The 7,863-nt window shown below is 35.5% G+C and overlaps 1 protein-coding gene across 1 annotated transcript in view; it reads left to right on the top strand.

The window, feature by feature from the left end:
• Positions 1-219: 219 nt before the first annotated feature.
• Positions 220-7,863, top strand: part of LOC124424580 (protein artichoke-like) — a 113,523-nt gene continuing 105,879 nt past the window's right edge. The window contains exon 1 of the mRNA XM_046963984.1: positions 220-694. The gene's annotated coding sequence lies outside the window, so the exon portion shown is untranslated. The remainder of the gene's footprint in view (positions 695-7,863) is intronic.

The following is a 7,863-nucleotide window of genomic DNA, read 5'->3' as shown; positions in this document are numbered from 1 at the left end:
CGTTAATACAAACAGTTTTTCTATGAGTATAATAATTCAGGGAATATTCTACCTCATTTTGTGAGACACTTTATATATTTTCAAACAAAATTCGTGACTTTCAGGAAAGTATCACGGCCATACTTCTTCTTACGGTCTGTATTCAATGCGCAAACCAATTGCGCAATGAAAGCTCGAGTCGCGTGGTTACGCCTGAAGAGTTAGTCGCCGTTACGGCAACACGTATCGCGAGTCGTTCCTGATATTTCTCTCTATATACACAAATACGCACAATGTCTTTTTCTACACTTTTTACGGTATATTAACGATATCTCCTTTCTATGTGAGTTGTGACAAATATGTGAGTTAGACAAAGAATAAAAAAGAAAAGGAAGAAAAGAAAGAAGAAGAAGAAGAAGAAAAAGGAAAAGAAAAGAAAGAAAAAGAAGAAAAAGGAAAAGAAAAGGAAGAAAAGGAACAAAAAGAAGCAGAAGAAAAAAAAAAGAAGAAGAAAGATATTCGAGAAAGGAGTCAAACGGAAATGAAAGAAACAGAGCGTCTCCCGCTAACCGGAAATGTTTTGTAAGCAAACCGAGCGCCATATCCGGTGGCTTTGAGAGGGACACTCTATTCGATCGTTGCGCCTCCACCTCCTCCGATCGCCGGATCTTTCATCTTTTCAACGTCAAAGTCTCGTCGATCTTCTTTTGGTTGGGTAAGTTGCAAATACAGTTCTTTTGCAACAGGGTAAACGAGAGAAAAACAGACAAAGAATATGAGAGTGTATGACCGAGAGAGAATGGAAGAGACAAAGTTTTTTCTTATCATGCGTAGTAGTAGGATCAAAGGTATATGGTATAAGAGACAAGGAAAGCTCTCTCACCGTAGTGCCTGGGCACGAGGAAATCCAATTTATGGTACAAAAGAATCGTCTAACGAGGCAGCCGAAATGGAATTAAATTGAAACGCAATCCCGACTCGACGTTGGAGTGAAAAAAGAAGTTCCCTGTTTCTTTCTCTTTCTCTCTTGAAGTAACTCTCACACCCTTTCTATTTCTCGTTTCCTCTTCCGGTCTCTTCTATTACTTCTCTTTCTCTCTTTCTCTCTCTTTTTCTCTCATTCTCTCTCTTTCTCCCTCTTTCTCTCCATCTCTATTTCTCCCTCTTTCTCTCTATCTCTATTTCTCTCTCTTTTTCTTCTATGTCTTCTCGTATTCTGAGTTTGAGAAGAAAGAGTAACTTTTGTTTCGAGTGTTCGTTGCAATTTAACTCGGAGACATGAAATTCCAGTGTGCACATTGCGAGCGTAGCCTTCAAACGATGTGAGTGGCTAAATTCGGGTTGAATGTTGAGACAGAGAGAGATAGAGATCGAGAGAGAGAGAGAGAGAGAGAGAGAGAGAGAGAAGGAGAGAGATAAATACGAAGGTAATGGGCTTTCGAAATCCGGCCACTTCGAAGGCCAACGTTCCAGCTGGTATGCCTTTGACACAAACCTCTAGCGTGTTCCATGCAGCTCTCGTTCCGCTCATCGACTTGTGTTAACTTCTCGAAGAGAGAGAGAGAGAGAGAGAGAGAAAGGAGAAAATACCCCCTTACATCGACAATGCACCCACATCAATAGGAATTCAATAAGCAACGTGTACGACGATATTGACATAACTCGTTCCCATTGCTCTTCGTAACTGCCTTACTTCCTTCGATTATTCGATTTTCGTTATAACAAAATCAACAGGGCATTCTTATTCAAGAGATTGCTCGTAAATAAAATGAGACTCGTCATTTCTTGATATTCGTCGTTATTATTAATTGCTCGTAAATTTTTATCATTAACATTTGAAGGGAAATAGAAAGAAAGGATGGTAGATCAAATCAATAGGACAAACACTCGAAATTAAAGGATGTGTTGAAAAGAAATCGTAACTATTGTATTCATTACCATTTGTCGTAGAACGAAGTACCAGAAATGAGTCTCTCTCTCTCTCTCCCCCTCTCTCTCCCCCCTCTCTCTCTCTTCTTTCACTCTCGTGTAATCTTTCTCTGTCTCGTCTCATAGCTGAATTGATTCCAACTTCGAATATAATGGAATCGCGAGCTTTCGGCATCAACGAAATCGATTTCCTTATTTAAAGACCGCGAGGGATAAAATATTAACTCCGAGTCTTTCCGTTGTTTGAGGAGCAAAATTGCAAGCTCGAAGCGTCTCGTGGACTTCGATAAAGCCAATAAGAGAAAACGCCTGGTAAAGTCGTCGTCCAAGTAAATCGTTTCACTTTCGTTCTTTTATCTATCATCGTGTCGTCGTAAAAAAATTAAAGAAGTAAAATAATAGAGCGATGGATGAAAAAATAGACGAATGGAAAAACAATTATTTAGGAAAATGATCGATGAAGGATGAAATAAAAGTTTAACTGTGATAAATCGATTCGATTTATGATAAACGAGTTTAACTTTCATTAAAATAAACTTTTCATAATAGCAATAAAAGAGCTTTTCGAATTTAAACACGTTACATATTGTACTAAGAGTCCATACGTACGTGTTTTATCAATGTATTTATTTTCTCGATTTATTTTTTTTATTTCTCTCTTTTTTATAGCGTTTCTTCGCGAGAATTTAATCTCTATTAGTCTACATTCTCATTGGTTCCCTCGTCCTTTCTTGAGTTCTTATGTTGGCGCAGAAATAATCGTTAATTTCATTTTACTTCTTGCACACGGTGTGCTTTCTCAAACGTGCACTGGGTTAAATCTCTCAAAGAACAGAAACTATTATGACTAATACTACTATTACTATTATTATCGATACTACTGTCGACGGAAATGAAACGTTTCATTATGTTTTTAAATAAACTAAAAGAAAGAAGAGTATGTTCGATCAAGTTTTATTTCATCAAATATAAATTGAAATGCTGGCTGTAAATAAGCAGAAATGAGTGAAGATGGATCGTATATTTAACGTTCGTATCGTCGATAAATGAAGTACTCGAAAAAAAATAGATTACAATTCGTTTGTAAAATAAATTTCGATCTTTGATATTTGATATATGAGCTAATAATATAAGAAAATATAGAAGTATGAAAGAAGACAAACAAAAATAATGGAAAAATGGAACAATTTTTTTTCTTAACATATTCATATAGTAAAATATAATTTAATATTTAAGCTAATCTGGACTTCTTATCAACTCGGTTACATTAATCGATAGTGTTGAAACATATTTCAGTATTACCGTAGACATTTCCGTCTCGTTAAGTGTCATTGGTGTTAATAATTGTCGGTCACTGACGACAGCACGTACTGTACAACGTTTGCATCCACGTGCGCAAAATCACTCGGCGATATTTCCTGCCGCAATTTCTAAACGAAGCGATGAACGCATAGCACGACTCGCTGCGCATTCTCGAATAAATGGACGCGTCGAAATATACGTATATCGAACTAATGAGGGAGAAGAGAAGAGGAGAGTGGGATAGTAGCTCTCGATGAGGGTGCTAGCCCGTTATATCGCGTACCTACACAGCATATATTTATTGAATTCGGCAATGAAAGCGTAGGCGGAAGTTGCAGTGGTCGTTCGTTGTGCTGTCGTATAATCTCGTAACGAATGTTATCTCTCTCTTTATCTCCTTCCCTCCCTCTTTCTCTCTTTTTATACTTCTCTAGCATTAACAGCGTTGCCGCCAAAATTCTGCATCTGGCAGGAAAGATAAATAATATAGTGTAAAAAATCGTTGACGGTAGACGCTTTCGAAATGAAATTATCCGTACGCATGTATTCTCTCTCTTTCTCTCTCATTTCTACCTCGTTGGCAATTACGTTAAATGGAACTGTTGAGATATGCAACCACGAGGATATAAATTTATATAATTTCTCAAACGTACGCCGCTCCTATATCTACACGTATTAATATACCTATATTCTAGTGTACCTATATCTATTTATACCTGTGTAAATGCATACGATAGTGCACGACATTGTAATATTTAATGGAAATGTTACGACACACAAATGTGAGTGTTATAAAGCCCGGTGGATAATTTAAGTAGATGAATGTAAAAAAGTATCTCCTAAAGTAGATGGCATTTCAAGTGAAAACGAACGAAAAAAAAAAGAGAAGAATAGTCTTTCCATGACTCGTGATACGACTCGATGTCTTTTTAATTAACTTTTGAGATATTTTCGGGGCACGCCTCATGGGAATTGAAAAGAGGATCCATAAATTCTATTTCCTTTCTATGAAAATACAAACAGTAGATATATAAAGTTTCGTACGAAATTATTCTTCGAACGAAGGACTTCGAATTTCTTCTTTTTCAATATTTGTTTCAGTGTTTGTTTCGTCGTTGTATTTACGAAATGTGAGATAGATTTACGCTAAAAAACGCATATTTTACGCTAGCTGTCGTGCTTATAATCAGACTGATGGAAAAATACGAAACAACGAATTTTCAGGATAAAATCATTCATTGTAATTGTCACGCTTTTCCAATCCTGTCTATGTATTGTTGTCGCACTTTTACGAACCAATTCAACTCACTAAAGAGTTACTGTAATATAATATCATTAGTATCATCGATTACAAAACTATTTTCTCTCTTTTTCTATATCTTTCTCTTCTAAAGTTCCCCTGGAGAGAGAGAAAGAGAGAGAGAGAGAGAGAGAGAGAGAGAGAGAGAAAAGGAAAAAGTAAGAAATAGATATAGTATATTTTCGAAGCTGTCACTTGACTGTGATATCGACCTTGATGTGATTTAACCAGAAAAATACTCACTCAAAGTATTTTTCATTGAAAAATTAATCCAATTATTTACTTCCAATACTCAAACAAGAAGACAATTGGTATTAGAATCGCTTAATAGAATCAATTTCCTCGATAAAACAAATCTCGATTTTACTCGAGGAAAGTTTTATCGACAATGCCACTTTTATTTGATTCTTTTGTAAGAAATTAAACAAGTTATGCAAAAATGAATACTATTAACTCGACATATGTGTAATTTCTCTAAAAGTGACTTTGATTCTTTTAATCTAATATACTGGTTGTTCAGCGTAACAGTTGTTATGATTCATTTAGGACACGTCCGATAATGTGACAAAATATGCTTTAAACAAAAAGTCATCAATGTTGAATTGTCTACAAATTGCAAAATTAAAGATTTTTAAAATACTACTTTTTCAACGAAACATTGATTTCGTTAATATCAACCGCATTTTAATTTTTTTAAATCGCACGATATATCCATATCATTTACAAATTGAATGATATAGGGCAAACGTACATTTGTTCAATAACTTGTTGAGAAAATCATTTTTAATATAATAAGTTTTTAATATTCCTTATGAAAATGTAAGTCACTAATATTATTCTGCAATATTTTGTCGCCAAATATAAATTAGAAATAATATTCTCAAGAAATTATTGAACAAATATATCTTTGTCTTATATCATTGAATTTATTTCAATATCTACAATAATGCATATCTACAATAATGCATAAAAACAGTTATATCGTGTTATTTAAAAAAATCAATTTAACCTAACTACAAAATAGTATTTTTGTAAGTTTTCCCTTTATAATTAGTTTTCAATCGAGCACTGATGATCTTTTATTTAAAGTATTTTTTGTCACAGAACCAGAAGTACCTAAATAATCATGACGATTGTTACATTGAATACACAATATATAATTCGTTCTTTATGACATAGTGTCGTTAAAAGCAAATTATTCAATAGGATTCACAAACTTATTGGACGTAATGCAAAATGAGAATCATTTCAATTCGTTGATTGGCAATTCAATAATGTAAAACATGTCATATGAGTAACCAGCCATATTAAATACAAGAGAGAAGGTTCTTTTTCTTCTTCACTAAGTATACAGTACATGGTTAGCAAGCTTGAAATTTTGTTCATGCCTCTGTGCCAGCTAGTCACGGTCACTACGTAAACGAAGTTGGATGTTTCAGAGGGGAGTTTGTGGAAGACTTTTACATAATTATGTTCTGCAAGCCGAGCGTGGGAAGAATTAAGACTGCGAGCAACTCCGGCACGTTTCTTAGCAAGTCTGAAAATGTGCTTGGTCTAGGTACCTTATAGCGGATGAATGAAAAATATCGCCGGCAGAAAAGAAGAAAGAAAAAAAAATGGAGAAAGAAAAGATGGGTGGTGCCGAGGATCAATCAATCTTGCCTAGTGAAATAAAGTTTAGAAGAGTTAAGCAAATCCTTTCGACTTTTCTCTTTCATTTGTCGTATTTTCCCTTCCTCTCTCTCTCTCTCTCTCTCTCTCTCTCTCTCTCTCTCTCTCTCTCAACATTAAATATTAATTGAGATAAAAATTATTTATGTATAAGATTATATTTTTACTTAATAAAGCACATTTATTTAAGAACTACTTACGCAAAAGTATGGATTTAACTACATTTGCATTGAATTTACTCTTCAAAATGATATAGTTATTTTAGGAATGTAGCTATGCGATCTATTTACGCAGTTTACGATAGAATATTACTAACAAATACTTGTATTACTAAAACATACTTTACTTCGAAAATAATTATTTCGTATTTTCGATGCCACAATGGTCACGTTTCCACACATTCGCTCGTATTGTTAACGCATTACGAGTTTGGTAAATGTACAGAAAGTTCTATCTGATTTCTTTTGAAACGAGACGTGATTAGGATAAAGTAGAAAAAGTGAAGAAGGTATCAGAAGAGAGAGAGAAAGAGAGAGAGAGAGAGAGAGAAAGGGAGAGAGAGCAAGTAGTCCATCCGAGAGAGGGAGAGAGAGAGAGAAAGCGAATCAGGACGATACAACGATCCGCAAAGAATTGCATGGTGGTCGGATTTCCGGTTGGACCCAGAATACGATGGCGTTGCACGGAAATGGGAAAACTTTTAAGGCAGCTTTCAACGCAAAGTGCTCTCATGTACTACCTGTAACGCCCTTCAGATCCTTCCAGGTAACCTTCTTCCAGCTGCTACCTACACCTTTCCATCGGGATCGGTGCAACATCGACGAAACTCCTAATGGAATATCGAGCCGGATCGGTAGTAGCGAGTTAGAAGCTGCTCCGGTTTTCCTCTTCGTTCATACGCGAGATAACCTTGGAAAGTACATTCTTGTTATTTTAGACTTGTAGTTTATACATAAGACTAGCAATTCTAAATTTATTATTATTTTATAAATTATTTTATAAATTCGTTTATATAAAATATATATATTACTTATATTACATGTAATAATATATAGATAAATGTATATAATATATATTACCTATATTATATATAATAATATATCAAAAGATTAATTTTCATAACACTTGTACTAAAATGCCGTTAGAGAGTTCTGCGATAGAACTTATAAATCTCAAAAAAAAAAAAATGTGGTGAAAAGCCGTTCGTAAAAGTTTGCCGTCATCGTCATGGAAATGGCAAAGCCGATATCATATTCGCGAACGTGTTCGTGCAAAGGACCGCAACGATTCTTCGAGTTGTTGAAATAACTTTCGATAGAGATACCAGAACGATGTCATCGTCTTTTCTCTCCTTTTTGGTCACGACCTCTTAACTTACTCTCATCGTGACCGCGTTCCTCTTCTCTACTCTCTTTCTCTCTCTCTCTTTCTTTCTCTTTTCTTCGAAACGTAGGAACCGCACGGAAAAAATTGTTATGCGCTCCTCGCTACGGCCTTAATATCGGAAGAGGAAAAAGCTCAACGGCCGGCGGCAAAGTTTTTCGAGAGCGAGAGTAGTCCACGGCTGCTTCATTACATTTTAGGATGCTTGAATCGCGCTGCCATTGCTGCCTTTCCGTTCACATTTCGTTTTGTGCGTGCGCGCGCGCGTGTGTGTGTGTCGGGAAAGAAAATAGGGAGAG

Source organism: Vespa crabro, chromosome 1, assembly GCF_910589235.1.
Source record: "Vespa crabro chromosome 1, iyVesCrab1.2, whole genome shotgun sequence".
Classification (NCBI taxonomy): domain Eukaryota; kingdom Metazoa; phylum Arthropoda; class Insecta; order Hymenoptera; family Vespidae; genus Vespa; species Vespa crabro.
The sequence above is the reverse complement of the archived record's forward strand: the minus strand, read 5'-3'. Positions and strand labels throughout refer to the sequence as shown.